This window comes from Dromaius novaehollandiae, chromosome 12 (genome assembly GCF_036370855.1).
Source record: "Dromaius novaehollandiae isolate bDroNov1 chromosome 12, bDroNov1.hap1, whole genome shotgun sequence".
In the NCBI taxonomy this organism is placed as follows: Eukaryota; Metazoa; Chordata; class Aves; order Casuariiformes; family Dromaiidae; genus Dromaius; species Dromaius novaehollandiae.
In genome coordinates this window covers 2,170,855-2,189,902 of record NC_088109.1, presented here as the reverse complement: position 1 = coordinate 2,189,902, position 19,048 = coordinate 2,170,855, and the positions used below count along the sequence as shown (strand labels likewise).

At 40.9% G+C, this 19,048-nt stretch overlaps 1 long non-coding RNA gene across 2 annotated transcripts; it reads left to right on the top strand.

Moving 5' to 3' along the window:
* Positions 1 to 3,972: 3,972 nt before the first annotated feature.
* On the top strand, positions 3,973 to 18,535 carry LOC135329641 (uncharacterized). Of its 2 annotated transcripts, XR_010391182.1 has the most exons (7): positions 3,973 to 6,781; positions 6,990 to 7,128; positions 8,098 to 8,202; positions 11,594 to 11,739; positions 12,105 to 12,328; positions 13,319 to 13,558; positions 14,958 to 18,535. It is a non-coding gene; the product is annotated as an uncharacterized LOC135329641 (long non-coding RNA). The 2 variants fall into 2 exon arrangements; XR_010391181.1 differs by having other exon boundaries at positions 3,973 to 7,128.
* Positions 18,536 to 19,048: the final 513 nt, after the last annotated feature.

The following is a 19,048-nucleotide window of genomic DNA, read 5'->3' as shown; positions in this document are numbered from 1 at the left end:
GACTGGTATTTTTTTAAACCTTTCAAAATCGTTATATAGAAGGGATCTCGCTGCACAATAAAATCAACATATGTGAATGACAGGCGATTAGAGGAAAACGTCCCACAAGGATGGCCCCCGGCATGCCGTGTACGGAGTCCCCAAAAGCCCTTTAGGAAAAATTTAGGTTAATGGCAAAGAAGCATTTTTTTTTCAAAAGGAGGAGGATCCAGGGCTTACTTCCATTTCCTTCATGTCTCTTTGAAAGTTTTCTTATTTCACTGCAAATCTATATGGAGTGGAACTTTTTAAAAAACGTTCATCAAGATATTTGTGCACCAGTCAAGTACATGCCAAAGCATGGCTGTTTTGAAATGTCTCTGTTCTTTCTCAAAAAAAAAAGTAGTAGTAGAAGAAGAACCAACATGCTTATACCCCTGAGACCGGCCAAGGCTGATGACCCTTGGTACTCAATTGCATATCGCAGCTGTTTTCAAACCTAGAGTTTTGTGAAACTTCTTAGTTCAAAATCCTTGTTGCACAGGCATCAAATGCAGTTCTGCGCTGTGTCTCGCCTCTTGGGAACGGTGGGCTGTTCCAAAGCTTGGGTAGCCCCTGTGTTTAAACTAGATTGTCTAAAGCTAATGGTACATATGCCCATCTCCGAAGACTGACTTTGGGCTGTGTCGTAGCTTTGAGTCTCTCTGACTTCGTGCACTGAGAGATGCTCAGGCCTGTTGTTCTGCTGCTTCTCGTGGTACAGCTGCCGCCCCAGGGCCTGCCACAAATTCCTTCCGAAACAGCTCTCTTAGCTACGTTGCCGTTCCTGCGCTGCAGTCCCCGATACTTGCCCATACAGGAGCTCAGGCAAGTGAGGAGAACCCATCTCTCATCACTTAGGCTGACTCATATAGGCAACAGTTATTTTAGTGCCAAGCTGATTATCGCTTTAGAGGAGTTTCTAAATGTAGAGAAAAAGCTACCAGTGATTTTTTAGTAAGAGTTAACAGATAAACCTGATCCACACAAAGTGAGGTCACCTGCAAAAATGTAAGGACTTCTAATCCTCAGCCTGGCAATCAAAGCATTAGTACATCACCAGCGGAAGACGACAGACCTTTTGTTTCCAAACGCTGTACATAGCTCGGGCTTTCTGGCAATGTCCCTGGCATTACATTCATTTCTTCTGAAGCTGCAAATTGATTAAACTAGATCAGTGAAAGGCAACTAATGACATGTTTTGCTTCTCTTTTTATTGCAGCAGCATGTTAATCTCACATTTGGAGTTCGAACCACGCAGTAGCTGGCAGTTCAATGGAGCGATTGGTCAGGGTCCAGACACGCACAATACGGGAAGCTCCTGACCACAGCCATTGAATGAGAAGACAAAGAAGGGAAGCAGATGCCTACAGTCCTGCCTCACACTCCTATTTCTAGTGGTGGAATAACAGTGCTTTGTTTCAGGCATTTTTCCTAAATAGTTGTGTGAAATGTCAATGATATCCTCCAGTTTGTAGTGCTGAAACAGCTCTTCCAAAAACGCATTATTCTATTTACTCTTCTAAAATTTGAAAACCACCGTATGTTGCTGGACTCTGGGTTTATGCAAGTTGAAGCATTAATACCGGTTGATGAAGCCGTAGATTTTTCCCTATATGAAAATACACATGCACACAGAAGATGGATTGCTCCAGCTGACTGGGACAGCATGGGGCTTCCCGTCACAAGTTTTCTGTGGAGTCTCATCGGGTTTTATTCCTTCAGTTCTCTTCAGCTCACGATGCTCCCTTCTCACCTTCTCTGTTTCCTGAGCTGCTGTGAGGTTTTTTGACACCTTGGAGCAACTCTTCGTACCTTGCACCTCGTCCTTCCCTGGTGTCCCTCTGCCGTCACACTGCTTCTACCTACGGCTCTGGGCCAGTATCCTTTTCTCCTGGGTGGCAATAGCAACTACTGTGGCTCGAATGACTTACTGCATGCAGTGCACCTCATCCATCAGTGTCCCAGGTCCTTCTCATTTTTCTCTCTATTCAGCCAATCCTTACTTAAATGAAAGCTTAAAATACCATGGAACTGATGCGATGCTTTCTACCCCTACGTTTTGTTTTACATATCACAGCACTATCTCTAGCTTATGCCTGAAAATGTGTTTAGATGGCAACTGTCTTGGGGTAGGAACTGTTGCCATGTGTGTGTGCATGCGCGGCACCGGTAACAACAGCAACTTACTTTCTTTTCTATTGAGAGCCCAAGGGAGCTGTGGTAGATGCCATATACTTGGTGTGTTTCTGAGATATTTCAGATAGTCACATTTATGCTTATTCAGTAGCCAGAATAATGACAAAATATTCAAACGTCTATGTGGTCACACAGTTTCCTTGACATTAAATGAAGTTTGGCATTATGCAAAGTTGCACCTTAAAAATTATTTTTAATCTCTTAAACATTTTAAAACAGGCCTAAATCAGTATTGTATCCAAATTAGTGTCTTTTACATTTTTTTCTCCTCATCTCCATATAAACCATAATGGGTTAGGTTCCCATTTAGGTTCCCCCCCAAAAATGTGATTCACATCTCATTTATACGCTACCATTGCCATTAAATTAATTCTTACAACAGCCTCAACAGGTAACAGAACAGATATGCCTAAATTTTGAAAAGTATTCACTAACTTTGATCAGTTCTGCATAGTCACAGTGTAGGTTTTCTGAAGAGCTTATTTGCTGTGTGAGCACTGGAAGCACTTTTTTCTGAGAGTGTAACGGATATTCAGCAGAGTAGCTAAGTGTTTTGGAAAATCTGGCCTCAGTTGCTGGTGTTGAGCCCTGCAGTCTGTCTCCGAAGGCTGCAAGGTTTTATTTTCTGAAGTTCTCTCAAAGCTGGGGGATGATGAATCCCTTTCCAATATGTAACTAGGCTCTAGATAGCTCAGAAATGGAGTGAATATTTCTGAAAATTTCAGATCCATGCCAACACGGATCAAAAGCCAATAGACTTGGAGTAACAAGGGAATTTTTAAAAATGCCTTTGAAACAAATTTTAAAATTTAATTGCAAAAATTTGATTTATTTAAAACTGTCAAGGTTAAATATCAGGTCATTTTGCTAGTCACCAAAATACTCTTCTATCTATTTAAAAATGCAATTCTACAGCAAGTTCAGTATCTGAATTTTTTTTTCTACATCAACTTTCACAGCAGCGGTAAACTTGAGAGAGCAGAACCACAACCTCTGCAAATTACCTTTTCAGAGGAACTTCTTTCTAAAGTTTCTCCTGTTCTTAGCTGAGTCTGGAAACACAAACAGCCGTCCTTAAATAAACTGCACTTCTTTTTAACCATGTGAGTGATTCTCCATGTAGTAGTACAGGTGAGATTGATGGATTCCTTTGTATCTGTTTCTCCCTTCTGGTTTTTGAAGGCCATTTGAAGGTTTTTGAAGGCCGTTTTTCATATAAACCAGCTTTACTCCGTAGAGCAGCAGAGTGGCAGGAAACCAGGGCTCCTGTGTAGGGTCCTCCTACTCCATATTGCCTGGCAAGCCAATAAGCTTGTTATCTTTCTCTCCAGCCTGCCTCGGACCTAATTGTAAGTTTGTATTTTACCAATCTGTTTTCTGTGATAAATGCCCTACTTGATTATTGTGAGATCAGCTAAATCTCCGTTTATCTATGCCATACCCTGGCTTTTCTGTTTCCTAAGTACACAGACACAACCTCTCTCATAATGCTTCGCTGTCTCTTGATCTTGGGCCAGGAAGTTGGGAATGGGTCCTCTCTTCCACCCAGCACAGGCTTTTCTAGCATGCTCTTCACTGTGGTTTGCAAGTACCTTTCGATGTTAAGGCTCATGTCAGGTTTTTAATATCCATCAAGTAGCCTTCAAAGCAAGGCCTGATTTTATAAATTTGAAAATTTTGCTTCAATTCTGGTGTTCTGGGGTTTTTTTTGCAGTGGGAGGGAGGGGTTGGTTGTTTTTTTTAAGCTCTGGGTCAACCGTGAGGAAACACTTATTTTAAAACTTGAGCTGCAGTTTCTACCACAGCGTACATCTACCTCTGATGCAATCTTGAAGCGAATCTCTCATCCATTCCCATTTACTGCACTTCAGTTCACATCACTGAGTGGTGTCATAGCACACAAATTGGATTCCTTTTGGTTAAAACTTAACTAGAAAATGCACTCCAGGAGCATGCTCCATGCTCTCCAAGTGCTGATGGGCGCTCAGTCCCTGGGAGCAGCCCAGGGCTTACCCCAAGTGCCGCATATCATAGATGTGGGGTTCTCAGCCCCAAGTGCTTTGCCCTGCAGATGTTCTCCTGTTTCGCTGCACAGTGCAGAAACGTTGAGAATGAAGATGTGCATGTGCATCTTGAACAGAAAGTGGTGCTCTGGTCTGAGAGGGCTCTTGCTGCCCCAGTTTTGAGATGTTCCCTGGAGAGAGAGGAGTAGGATTAGAGCAGTAAATGGGCACCTATATAGCTCTTCCGATTCTTCACTTTCCTCTTCCATTTCTGTGCCTGCCCCATGCTCAAGGAACTGAAAATCTTGCTGAGAGTGTTTCAGTTAAGGCTGCTGAGCAGATATCCTGCTTCTTTTAGCAATGTGCATTAGATAAGTTATTTGAATCCCAAGTTTATGGTGTACAGACCATTGACAAAAGAGGCAGAAAAGCAGTTTACAGTCTGAATTTTAGTGTGTGCCTAAGTAACAGTATTTGTCTCGCTACAGCTAATGGGAAACATTAGACTTGCAATCCCCTGGAAAGACTCACTGGGAAAGAGGAAACACCCTGGCTTTCCAAGTCTGCTCCTTCCCTGCAAATCTTAGCTGCTTTACTCCGTACAACTGCTGAAAGACAATGCAAGATTCATCTATCCAGATTTAATCATCTGCAGCTGAGCTTTTCACTTATCTCTAGTGAGGTCACGCAAGTAAGCAATTCCCTTCCGCGGGCAGCTGCGTTCATGGAGTCATGTATTGAGAAGTGTCTCACAAAAGTGAACTTTGTGCTCTAAATCACTGAGCTGATGCCTCTTCCACGAGCACTTTAATCAAGGCCTTTGCTACAGTAAGTAATTGGTAGAGACTGCTGACCTGATAATACTGTGGTAGATTTAGTCTAATCTGAAAAGAAAAACCCTAAAACATTTCCTGCATTAGTTGAACCAATGAATCATCAAAGGAGTAAAGCATAATCTCAATGTTGTGCCCAGGAAAGAGAAATATGCCTGGAATATTTCAGACGGGCAACACTGGCATGAGACAAGAAAGGCTGCTGCGAGAGGAGTGTTTTGCACGCGCTGTTTCATGGGAGCTGCCCCGCAGAGGCCCCCTCCGTCTGCTGCTGAATGTCCCTTTGGCAACAGGAACCAGTGCGCAGGTGTGAAAATACCGAGACTGCTTTTAGCGTCACAAAGTCACAGCGTGTCCCTCGATTTTACCGGAGATTCATTGTGCGGCTACCTTCTGAGCATCTGAGCTTTAACCACCTGATAACCGATGGATTTCTATGATCCGAAAGCAGTATATGGTTAGGAAAGCCATTACAGATTGTACAGTATTAAGTCCTTTTCCTTTTCGGCAAGCAAAGAGAAGCCTGAGGAGACTATGAGAGGCTGGTCTCCTTAGCAAAGAGCAGTACAAGGACCATGCTGATCTCCACTTTACTCCTCCTGTTTTATGAGTAAGGTGTGAAGGGAAGGGACAAAGATATCTCTCCCTTTTAAGGTAGAAGCCGTTCCTCCTTTCCACTTCTACACTAAATCTAGAGCAGAAAAGCCAGAGAGGACTGAGGTGCTAGTGGAGAGATCAAGGCTGATGTCTGATGACAGGCAGAGAGGCAAGTGCAAGCATGTGAACAGCCGGAGGAAAAAAATATATACATATAATGGTTAAGCAGAAGCTGTCTTTAGAGGTGTGTATTGTAAAAACTGCTAGTATCCGTAAGTTTTACTGGTCAGTATTGACCATCTCGCTGGCACCCTGCTCACTAAACCATCATGCCCAGGATTTACTCAGCCGTTCCAGATGTGTAAGCGGAGTCAGACAGCTGCAGTTCTTAAAACAACGGATACATACCCCTATAGCTCTTTCTTTAGTAACAAGTGCAGATGGTGTTGCCCACTAACTCAGACTACGCATATCCTGTCCATATGCTAGTCAGAGAGGTCATGTCTATAGCTTCTTTTGGTTTCTCAAGGCTGGAATGGAAGTTTTAAACTATAGGAAGAGGGAAATTCATGGGATCCTAACAGCTAAAGAATTTTTCCTAGCTATGAAATTTCCAAAAACCTCATGTTTTGTTTGGATCTTTTTTATATTTAGACTGTTTCAGACTCTACATAATGAGGCTTCTCCCCCACCAGCTCACACACTTCTTTATGGAAAAGAATACAAAAATGGTTCTAAGCTTTAAATAGTTTTTTTATTTTTTGCATAAAGCATATACCATATAAAACACACATATAGCATCCAGCAATGTAATTTTAAAATAACACCTATTTGTAAAAATCTATGCATATAAATCTATTTTTATTTTCAGTAATGCATATAAATTTGAGTAAGGGTCACCTGTATAAGAATTTGTTGTATAGAGAATGGTAACAATAATGTACTCTGAAAAACATGAACCTAAGAATTTTTCCTAAGACTTGCATCAAGCCCATCATTTCTGATTGAGTTATTTCTGTTGAGTTATTTCTGTTACTTTTGTGTGAGTTATATGTTTGAGTTAATGTATTTTCAATGATATCCAACCTAGAGTAAAGAGCTGAAGCAGTGAAGAAATTTGTACATCTTTTGGTAAGTTATACTAATTATTAATTTATTCGCATGATTAGAAAACTTTACCTATTCCAGGCTAAATGGGCTGTCAGTATCTAGCCTTGGTCTGCTAGATTTAAAGAGCTATCAGAAATCTCCTTGGGTATATGCTTATAGACTCTGATGATATATTTTATCCCGTTTTTCGATAAAGCTAAAGAGATTGATCTCTAAATTTCCATTTTAGGAAGATATTTTCAGACCTCAAATTATTCTTTGGGATTTTTTTCCTGAACCTTTCCCAGTTTCTCACTGTCTTTTTGGAATTGTGGACGTCAGAAGCCGGCACAGTGTGTTACAATATCAAAGGGATGCGAAGCTATGCGGTAAGATTAGGTTCATGCGATTTAGTTAGAAATAATTGTTTGCCCTTTTCATCTGAAACCAAATCCAGCTCCGCGTTGCTCTCACTGAGACTTTTAAAAGTATGAGGTTTGCTGCGATCAGTCATGTAGCTGATTATGGTCTGTTTGTTTCATTCATGGTGTCTGGACTGAGCTTCTGCTAGTAGCAGTAATAAAACCCTCACAGCATTGTATTAATCTTTAATAAATCTGTAACGCCCAGGGTGAACAACAGTGGTATTTTAGGAACAATAATTACCATTAAATTTTTCAATATTACAGTACTTCTGTCCCAAAAGCATTTTAGCTAACACATTTATATGACATTAAGTAGGAAGCTTTCTATGATTCATGTTTGTTGTAAATAGAAATTTTTTTTTAGTATTTCGGCAAATAATCTTAGCGAAATTATGCATTTGTGGATTATAAAGATCTGAGCTGGGGAAAGTCATTTCTGGAAGTATATCAGATATCTTAGAGCTTCAGAATACTGCTTTTAGCTGCTTCCTGTGTTAGTGTCTTTATTTGAAATTATGGTTCCCTGCTTGGGGTTCATCACTCTTTTATAGCTTGCTTGGGTAAATCGTATGGCCATGATTGGTCTTAAAATCAGATATTTCTTAAGCTGCAATTCCCAGCAATATATGTTTCGAATCAGACATGCAGAAACGTGACTTCTTAACGTTCAGGTAGCTCATCCAGATTCTGCCTGACTTTCTTTGCTCTAAGGAAGCTAATTTACTATGTACACACTTCTTGTAGTTCACTGTATTTTTATAGGATCATTTCTGGTATAACATTTGTCAGCTTATGAAAAGTGCACAAACTGCTGTTAGCTATGGTCAGTAGCTGGTATATTGGCTTCAGAAATATTTTCAAATACGGTGCTAAATTTCTACTGAACTGTCTGTGAGGGGATGTTCTCTGCATCGGTCACGTTCTGTATTTCAGAAGCACGAAAGGAGGCTGCCATGCAAACAGCTTGGTGTACATTCAGGGTACGTGTTGTGGCTCCTGGGCCTAACAATATATCCATTTATAGCAGCCAAGAATCAGGTAGGTTGATGCTTCTTTTTGTGCGTTTTTTATTAAGGAATAATATGTAATGCTCCCTCCCTCCAAAAGAAAACTGTGATAAAGGTGTTTAATAAAAAAAAATGGGGGCAAATGCTCTGAAAAACATATTTATTTTTCATTACAACAGCAATCTAGTACAAGATAAACCTTTTTATAGGTATGTATAACACTGTATAATGAGGTCTTTCTAATGAACACTGAACTGGCAACGATCTCCTGACAGTAACTGCCTCTCTCTGTCTCTGCTTTCCCAAGCTAAACAAGCAAAGATCTTTTTTTTTTTGGTCATCTTATGTGATAGATTTTTCACTTACCTAATTGTTCTAATAGCCTCTCTTTATACCTGCATTAATCTTGCTGGAAGATGGGCGGTAAAATTACATAAAGTGCTCCCAAGCTTTTACTAAGAGGTTTTACCCAGGCTTCATTGAATGATCCATTTTCACTGCTCGCATTTGTCCTGCTTCGCCCTGGTGTCATGCTTGCTTTTTTCCCGTGGCTGCGTCACATACTAGGCTTAGCCATCCTTTCTCCCCCTTCATTTTCAACCGATGAATCTTAAGCTTACAGCAGACATGTAGTTTCTGCGAGCATGATCTTCCACTTTGTACCATTATCTTTTATCCCATACTGATCACCGTTCCTGAAGTTACCCAGTTCTTCCCTGGATACTTTGATCCTCCCCTCTGACTGTGTATCTCAGTCAGTTTATATTAATATAGTTCCTTTTCGTTGTGGGAATGCTGTATGTTATTTTACATTTCATTCAAAAGCATTTGAGAGCTTTGCATGCTGCAGAGGTTTGACTAAGAGGTAAATAGTTGCTCGGATCACCTGCTCTGCCTTCTCCAATGCAGGTAATGGATTAGTCTCATTTTAGGACTGGAATCAAAAGAGTAGGTGTATTACAAATTTCTGATTTCAGAACCGGCAGAAAGGTATCCAGATATTTTGGAAACTGGAGATGTATACTATGAGGTTCCTGATTTGATTGTGTTAAACTCTTTGACCTTTGCCTCCTACACATCTGATACTCGTTTCATGTTTGCACCAACTGGCTGGTGTTAATTTGCCATTCAGCACATGAACCTGATACTCATCCTTACTCAGAATTGAAGAAAAGAGTCTTTTCTATTTCTTTCTAGATTATCGTTAATCTCTGTCCCATTTTCACTGTGATGGAGCCCCAACTGTTGCCTTTTAAAAAAATACTTGTCTGAAAAATCTTTGTTATTGTCCCTTCTGATATTTAGGTCAGATTAATTTTTGGTAGCCCTCACATTCTCCTTTCACTTTTTTACTCCTAAGTTGTAGCTCTCTCCTTACATCTCAGCCTTTTTTTTTAAAGACATTGTAGGTTTTTCATTTGCACTATTAACTTCCTTTGAGGTGTTTATTCATTTGGAGCCCATTTCTACTAAAGTCTCTTTGCTTGGTATACAAGTTTTACATAATCTATTATTTGCAAATAAATTGCAGGCCTTCATGTTCAAGTTTGTAAGTTTATCAGCCCAATCATTTTCAATAGTTACCATAGTTACCCCAAGATTCTCCTTTTATAATTGAGATTAAGCCCAGTGTCTGTTCATCCTTCCATTTAATTTAAATTGAATCATCATATGTTCGTTCACTCCAAGGTTATTTGATCAGCCCTTTTATGAGGTGCTTGTTAGGAATCAAAATCCCATTCACAATAGTATCACCTCAGGTGAATTCACTAAGCTCTTGGAAAAGGCATCTGACACCTCTCACAGTAACGGATATGGGAATGCTATCGCTAGCAGGAATATTTATTTTCCCTTCTCTGTCCGGAAAGCTAGTTTCCCATACTGACACAATTACAGATTCTGTTTTGTCTGTGCTATGTGCATTTCTTGTTAATCTACCACCTTCGTGTTATATAATGCTACTGTATGGCCTTTGCTGGATTTCTGCCCTTTGTTTCTGTAATTTATTTCTATCACTTGTCATTATCATTGTACTTAGATGGTTTCATCAGACACATTAGACATATGGGTTAGTTATTAGTTAATACAGCCATCTCACAGACAACAGTAAAACATTGCTCTTCCATCATACTGCTGTATATTCCTTTTCATTTTGTATTAGTTATATTTTTTATATTTTATTCTTTGGAGATAAACAGTATTTCATAATTTCAACTGTAGGGATGTTATATTTGTGTAATAAATTCCAGTGCCTTGCAGTCATTTTGCCTCTTTATAGGCACTGGTAGTAACTCTAAAAGCAATATTTCTTCAGTGGCTTTTGTGCCCCAAAATTGGTCTATTTTTCTCCTTCAAAGTTACATGAGTTGGTCTAATGAAAGATACTTATACTCCCTACAAAACTTTCCTTCATTATTTATGATAGAAAAAGTGCTTTGCAAACCACAAGAATTAATTTGAATTCTGAACTAACTAGTAGGGAATAGTAAATTTTTTACTGGGTGAATGACAGATTTTACCAGGTTGCAATAGAATTAGTATTAGCGGAAGATTACCTGTCCTCTAGAAATCCTGCCATTAGCTCCTCCAGACAGTGGCTTGAAATCTTAAATCTCTGCTGAATGTATCCTGTCTCGGGTGACAAGGAGCAGCTGTCATGGTTCAGTTCACACTGATACAGTCAAGCGCTTGGAGAACAAAACAGTATTTCGAACTTGCTGTGGGGGATGAGAGAGGAATCAGGCACCAATAGAAAACATCTCGTATTAACAGGAGAATATAATAATTAGATCGAAATTTGCAGTCCTCTCATTCTAAGCAGCTAAATGTTTGCAGCAGTGCATGCTGAGTCGAAAGTCCTGGAGATCCTCCTCTGTTACCAATAGGGAGAAGAAAGAATTATTAAAAATTGCCTGAATCTTATCCTCATACTCCTAACAGGTTCAATTAGTCAAGGAACCTGTTTGCAGTGTCAGTGTTTGCACTTTTGTTTGCTTGACAGGTATGTTGGATTTTTATATTAGTTGCTGATTTTAGTACTACTGAAGTTAAATATGGAAGTTTATTTGTGCTGTCTATGAAGGTTGCAATGGCTATAGCCAATCCAAAATGTTAATGTAATGTGACACTATGGTGGATAATTTATAAACCATAAATGAAAAATTAGCCTTCCTACTGAATCAGTCCTCTGCTTTGTGTCATGTTTTCTAGGCAAAAGTATAGCTGAAAAAAATAGTCTTCGGAAACTCTTCTCCAGGTCTTCCCTCCCCTTGGAAGGGTTTTTTTTCAGCTTTTATGAATGGGTTTAATAAAGGATATTGCTTTTCTGTACAAAACTTAAGGTTTCATAGCTGCAACACTGCATGCGTCACGATTGGTTTCTGAGTGATCTTATTAAGCTTCTTCCCTCATTATTTTTTCAGTGTTTAAGATTTTGTGCCGTCATGAGCACTTTACAGTACGGGTGCATACCTTCCTCTTTCGGTGGCCTGCCCTCAGCTGCAGCGTTTCTGTACGAGCCGTCTTGGAGAGCCGGGTGCTTCTGACAGCCCATTATGCTGATGGATTGGTATAATACTATTTCTTTAGTTCTTAATCATCAGTTAGGTGCCCCTGATATCTCCTGCTCTTGCTTCATTCTCATAGACCTTCTTGGTTTATTGACAGTGTTGAGCAGATTAAAGTAAAAGGCAAACTGCCCTAGCCTGTGGGGAGCATCCAAAACTGAAAGTAATTGACTGCAACATAAAGAATTAAGACTTTATTGCAGAGCTTTACAGGTGATAAAGAACAGATTCTTTGCCCATACACAGCACCTGCAGAATCCTGCATGGTACTTTTTTCCTCATGGGGTAGCCTGCTTAATCGGGCTTTCTCTCCTATTGACTCAGTCAGGCACATCATGACGTGAGGATGTTTCTTGCTGTTTTTCAGGAAAGGACCCCTCATACAGACAGAGCTGTTTGCATGGCTGCAACAGCTGAACAGCAGCATCTCGAGCACCACGAGTACAAGACAGGGCAAAAGTTAGATTGGCTGCTTCTACTGAAGCAGTGTGGCATTTTTTTAGCTGAATTTTCGCTTTGTGATGCAAATATGCTTTTCACCTGAGATGATTATAATACAGCAGTGGAAACGTTGCTTTTTTCCGCATGCAGGTAAGAGTGCCACCACAGTGTTAGAAGTTCTGCAATTTATGGATGCAAACTTCAGTGCCATCCAAATATCTCTTTCTCTTAAAGACTGGAATATTGTCATGTCTTTTACAGGGATTACACTTTGAATTCATTTTGGAATCGGAAGCTGGTATAAGGATTTACCAACTGTCTACTTGTTAAGTGGAAGATTACATATTACACTAGCAGTTAGAAACTTCAGTTGGTTGTCTATTGGACTATTATCATTTTATTTTAAATTGCAAACTCTATTTCTGATATTTCTAAAATATAAAAATGCATTCTAGATTTAATTTGAATAGGCATATATACACTACTGAATTTAACTGGATAAAAATAATTAGAATAATTTTACATGTAAACATACAGGATGTTTATTATGTCCTGTTTTTAAAATATGTAATTAATATGGAAAATACAACAGTAGGAAAGGTTAAACAGTGTTTCTTCAGTAGGGAACAGCTAGACATGATGGTATGTTGCAGTAACCGTGATCCTCAGCAGTTGAAATGGAGTAGTATGCCAGCAGCTATACTACATGCACTAGCATACTAGGAAAATGGGATGAACATCATTGACCATGACAGGTCTGTCAGCGCAGGGGGTCGCTGATGATACTGCAGCCATGGGGCAAGGACGTGCAGTCGGGGGGCTGCACGCGGTCATAGCACCGCAGCTAGCGCCCCGGCCTTGCCTCTCCGCTCGGCCTGGGCCGGGGAAGCGCGCGGGGCTCCGGGGCGTCTCAGCGCCGAGCGCGGCCTTGTTGCCCACCACCGCGCACCTTACGGAGCGGGGGGTGCCTGCGCCTGTACTGCGCCAAATCGTGTCAGGAGAGGTTCTCCTAAAAATAGCAAGCCTGGGTTGTTTAATTGGATAGCAAGGCTGCTGTGACTAACGCAGGGAGCAGAAAGGCTGCGTGCTAAGTGGCAGCACACTGATGAAAGTCTTCTGGGTTTGGCCTTGGCCTTGCAGGTGGTTCAAAGCAAAACGGATCTCTTCCTGATTTCAACAGACCAACGCAGCGCCTGTAAATCAGAACAAAATATTACTCTTCAGCTGCTGTTCCCAGGAGGTGTGTTAGACGGTTTTCTTCGCTATGAACCGAGGTTCAATCGTCCCTGAAACAGAGCAATAGCATTAGCGCTTTTGAAAAATGAATTACTCCGCATTCCCTTGTAGAGATTTGGCTCGGGATGGACTAAGCGATAGCAGGTATCAGCTGAGGCGGCCGCCGGAACGGTAACCCTGTTGCATTTCCGGGAGTGGTGAGACCCGCTCTCAGATGTTTTCTCTCGATAGCACGGATTTCTTAGCATCAAAGAGAGCTTTTTCAAGGCAATATAAAGGTATATGATAAGAAATATGTAAGATGAGAAGTGAAAAAAAATGACACCCACAAGAAAAGTTCACAAATGTTTCTGAACTCCAATTTCAAAAAATAAGAAAGGTGCTAATTGTTACGTTGGTAGGGCTTCTTATATCTAGAACATTAAAAGAAATGAATAGGAAAAGGTATCAATTTGTCACCAATGTGCTAATTAATGTTTTATAATTCCTCACTCCTTCAATAGATAATTTGCTGTAGTGAGAACATTAGGGATAAGTGGGAATGAGGCTGCAATAATGTTTTCCTCAAATTTCTTAATTCTTTTTGAAACATGAAGATTCAAATAAATTTTTTTACTAATTGAGCAACAAACAATTCTGTTTCTTTAGTATTATGGAAAAGTTTCTTCAGCATAATCTTTGATCGATTTTAAATAAAGATCCAGTAGCCTAAAAAATTACTGCTTGTACTGTGAAATTTCTGTAGTTGTACTTGATGTATCCTATTGGTATTAAAACATTAGTCAGTCTATTCTTTTTCTTTTTTTTGCTAATAAAATTTAAGAAATATTTGTCCTGACTTAATCCAGACACCATCTAGGCAAGCAACATGCAAACTTCTTACAAAGTATTTTATGTTGGCATAACAATATTGAGATATACTTGTCCATATGCAAGTCCTCCTCTTTTCTGTTTTAATAATTCGTTTTCAAGCAGTATTACAAATAGAGTAAAATTAACTTTTCAGATGTTTCAATCTGTGTAACTTGAAATCGTATTATTTATTCTTGGTTGACTTCTTTTTCTTGAGGTGAGAGTTTGGTCTAAATGCTTAATATTCTGGAGACATTTGAAAGCACTTCTTTCTCCCTTGTGACAGGGTGACTTTAGATTATCTTTTCTCTGAAGAAGATCACTCCAAAAATATGAAAAGTGCTGGAATATTTTATGCTGATTTCCACTTTGCATAAAAGTAAAAATTTTGGTATTAGATGAATATCGGTATAGAACTATTATAATTGAGATGTTCCTAGGATACCTGAAAACAACTTTACAACTCATGCTGAGGTTAGCTGTATCTCGGTTGCTTTGAATCATGAATCATCAAAATCATTCCCACTCCTGAGCAGCAATCAGAAATTGTCCTGGTGAAAGAATAAGTGGGTGGATGAAGCTGCAGGGTGTGAATATTTCAATGGATGTGCCTTAAAGGGAGAAATTGCTTGCTGTAATATTTTGCTGCATTTAGATTGCCAGTGTGATTGCTTCTTTCTTTCTTCTTAAGGAAAAAAAATCCATGAGATGGCCCAGTGCAACATGACAAAGAATATATTTTGGATCCATACATCAAGAGCTGAGACCTTCTGCTTAAGTTTCAGAAGATTACTTCAACAAAGGAAGAATAGCCCAGTTCTTGAGATATATGAATCCCTATTTTGAGAGACAAAGGAGAAACACTTCATGCTTCAAAAGGATGTGCAAGGTTATGAGAGATGATAATAGAGTGTATTTGGCTTGGATCCTTTTGTTTCTCTCTGCAAGATGAGATATTTATAACGTAATGGGAAAGCCAAGTTGTTTAACAGCCTAAACCATCTTATTGATAAGGAGAGAATATGAACTTTGAAAGAAAGCAACATGCCTGTTTGGAACCTCAAGTGTAGACAATGAGATACTAGAATCAAGTAAATTGATTGTTACATGGGGTTAAAATTCATTCCTGACTTTTTCGGATAACAGGGGTTCTGGGCAGTGTTTCTAAAACACAAGCTTACAGTGATAATGGAAGTAGAAGCACCAGCAACTGTAGCCGTGAGAATGGGCAGAAAGGGTAAAGTATGGGGATGCTCTTCTGTGGAAGAGAGGGCAGAAAGGTGGCATTTTCCACGATACCTGAAGACCGATAGCCGAGTAAAGCTTGCTTGCAGGGAGGTATAAGAATATCTCTGCTTTCTGCACTCTGACCTTCCATTGTCCCTTGCTGAGCATTTGAAAGGATTGTGCAGTTCTCTTGATCTATTTAAGAAAAAGAAACTGTGTCAAATCTTTCCATTCCCCAGCCGGCTGTCTTTCAGACCACATCTATACTATGGCAAGATAGTATGATATAAAATGAACGGTCTAAAATTAATACGGTGTTAAACGCTAACGTGTATTCTGTTGGGACAGGCACAATTGTATTTGCAGCAACTTGACCACAAGCAACGCACAAGCATTCTAACTTAACACCTCCTGTACACAGTAGTCATTAAGTCATTAACTTTTAACCATGTCACACAAAATGATTAGTACTTTTTCTGACTTGTCTTCTTCAATTTAAGTAAGGCCTTGAAGTGTGTATTTGCCACTACTTCCATATGGTGCAACACAGAAGTTTAGTGACGACGACTACGTTTTTTGTGTGTGTGAATGGCAGTTCAGGTTTCTGAAAGAGGAGGCTACTTTTTTCTGAAAAGCGTTAGTGTTTGGGACCCATGATGCCCACCGACAAGGGCTCTTCTTGTGGGAGCTCTGAAATTTGCAGCAAATTTGAAATTTTAGTTTGATTGATGAAGTTAATTTTAAAAACTCAACCTTAAAGCTGAACTGTCTTACCAACCATCTGAATAATCTAATGAAGTAGGTGCTAGATTCCAATTTAATGGTGGCAGTTTTGAGATGTGGACTCCTTACGATAAGAAAGAAATAAAAACAGCTCCAGGAAGAAAAAAACTTGGATGCGCAGACTCAAAATTTCTTGTTTACTCTTGCACAACGTTGTTATGCTTTTCACATGCTTTACACAATAGTATGAATATTGAGGTTGGTAGGAGTCAGCTCTGTTAGGAGAAGGAACAGACAGAAGTAAGAAGTAGCTGTTTTGCAGTCCTGCGCAGTGGTGGCTGTTTGCTTTGGTCTGTCTCTGTTGCATGTGGATGACCCTGAACACCTACTTGCTGCCTGGGAGATTAGCGCTTCTGCCTCCTTACAGAATGAGATGTTTGTTCAGTGCTAGACTTAGGCTAAGAATATTTACTAAAGCAATCAGTATTTGTGTAGAGGTGATAGAAGGCTCATTAAGCTGGTGAATGCATATATCAGAGGAACAGGTGTAAATATATTTGGTAACTTTAAATTATGTAAACTTACATTCCACTGACTCTACAGTAAAACATACTGATTTCTTTTTTAAGTGGGTCCTATGCCCCTCTAAGTCACTCTGTTTGAAAACAGGTAACTCCAGTGCAATGCAGCAACTAAACATAATCTATCATCAGTATAACTGGATCTACTAACGCTATCATTTTCACGCCCACGATCAGGAAATATAAATGACACAATTCTCTTTAAACAAAGTGTTTGTTGCCTGCTTTTAGTTGCTTGTAGGTCCTGTTCTGTCAACTGATTTGTAGACCTGCATGTCCTCCTCAGAGTCTACCTAAGCCTGCTTGTATGCCCAAGTTCATCTTCATCCAATATTTACTTTAGTGGGAAGAGTGAGCTCAGATATGCTTGTATTTTGAGGAGGATCCTGCTGTGTTCTTTCTTAAGCAGGAAAAGTATCTGTATCGCTACTAGTCAACTTGGCGGCGAGAAAAATCCATAAAGGCGTGAAGCTGGAGAACTGGAAAAATTAACCAACTCCTGTCACTACCGGGTTCTTCTGCTCCTGAAGTACTAGTAAGAGATTAAGAGGGGGTTATTATTAAAACAAAAAATCAGAATTTCTGAAAAGCCAGCTGCAGCCTATCGCCAACAGATGCAACTCGATGACTTTGTCAGGTTTTGTCCCTTCTAAAAGCTATTTCTGCGTGCTGTGGGAGTGCCTCAAGAAGAAAAGTAATGAAACTATTATAAATATATACACCTAAATGTGAAGTAAGATTTGATTGAATAAGTTTTTTTTCTAAATCAATAAGGTACAAGCACATGCCAACTTAGTGGTCACTGTTTGTACTCTGCGTAGGAAAAACCAACAGCCCAAAACCAACAGCCCCGAACAGAAAGCTGCCGAGCGTAGAAACAGGAGTTGCACATGTTAAAAAAAAAAAGAAACAAGAAGGTTTCCACAGCAACCTAAGCTCTGTAGTGCAAATTGATGACTTTCATTCTGTTTTATTACATAATCATGGAACAGATATTCTATAAAAAGTGTTGGGCACATCTGAAGTTACATTATTAAGAAGTTCAGTGAAACCATAAAACTGTACACAGAGTAACTCATTTACAAAGGTTTCTGGAAAAGCTGCGTGAAGAGCGGTGCTGGCTTCCTTCTGCTTCGGGAAAGCTCCTCTAGGAAAAAAATTGCCAGCGTATCAGAATATTGCAGTGATCAAACCTGCAGTTAGAGGGGAAGTTTTGAGTGACACGCTTCAACTCGCAGTATGCGGTAAGGAGTTCAAATTTATGTTTTAAGGAAAGAGCAGACATGAAAGATGAGCGCAGAGATGAAATTTGAAAACCATTTCAGATTTGGGGCAGTTGTTCGTTCTGCAGCCTGTACAAGTTCGGTGAGCCCATGTAAAGCTTTGGAAATCAATAAAAAACATGTAAATCATGGTATTGGGCCACTTTAGATCTCAGCAGTGGTTGCCGCCTGTTTGAAAGCTTACAGCATTTCCCGATTCTCGCGCAACTCAAATGCGAACCTTAAACCTTGCAACTGTATCGTGTTTTTTAAAAGCAATTCTGGAGAAATAATTGATTTCACTAATAACTCATTAAACAGCACGCTTGCCCTAACTCCCACTGCTCAGAATTATTTGCAAAGATTGCCCTAAAACTAGCCCGTGAGCTGCGAGTCTCCCCGTGTGAGGTGGACAACAGGTTTCAAAGCAGAGATGTCACCGTACGTGCAGCAGGACATGTACGTGTGGCGTTTGCACCGAGGGAACAATAAATGGGTTTTTTTTCCCTGTTCCGGGTCTGAACGCGGGTTTATTCCCTGGCGGTGTCCTCGCTGGGCGGCCTGGGTGCCCCCTCGTCACCGCTCACTGCCCCGGGGGGGGGGGGGGGGGCAGCTCTCTGCGAGCGGACGCCAGAGGCGACGGAGCCCCCGCCGCGCGCAGCGCTCCCGTCAGCGGCGCTCGGTCACCCCGGCGCCGGAGCGCGTCCCGCCGCGCGCGTCCCAGCCGCTGCTGCGCTGCGCTGCGCTGCCCGCCGGCGGCTCCCGGCCCGCGCTGCCCGATGCCGGAGCTGCCTCTTGGCGCCGCGCCGCGCCGGGGCGGGGTGGGGGGGCCGCGCTGCGGGCCGCGCCCGCGGGGCCACGCGCCGCCGCCCCCGCGCATCGCGCCCGCGCGCGCCTCGTGCGGCCGCGCGGAGTGGGGGGGTTGGGGGGGGGGTGCGAGGCGCGGCCCGCGCATGCGCGCCAGGCTTAACGGGTGGGGGGGGCGCGGC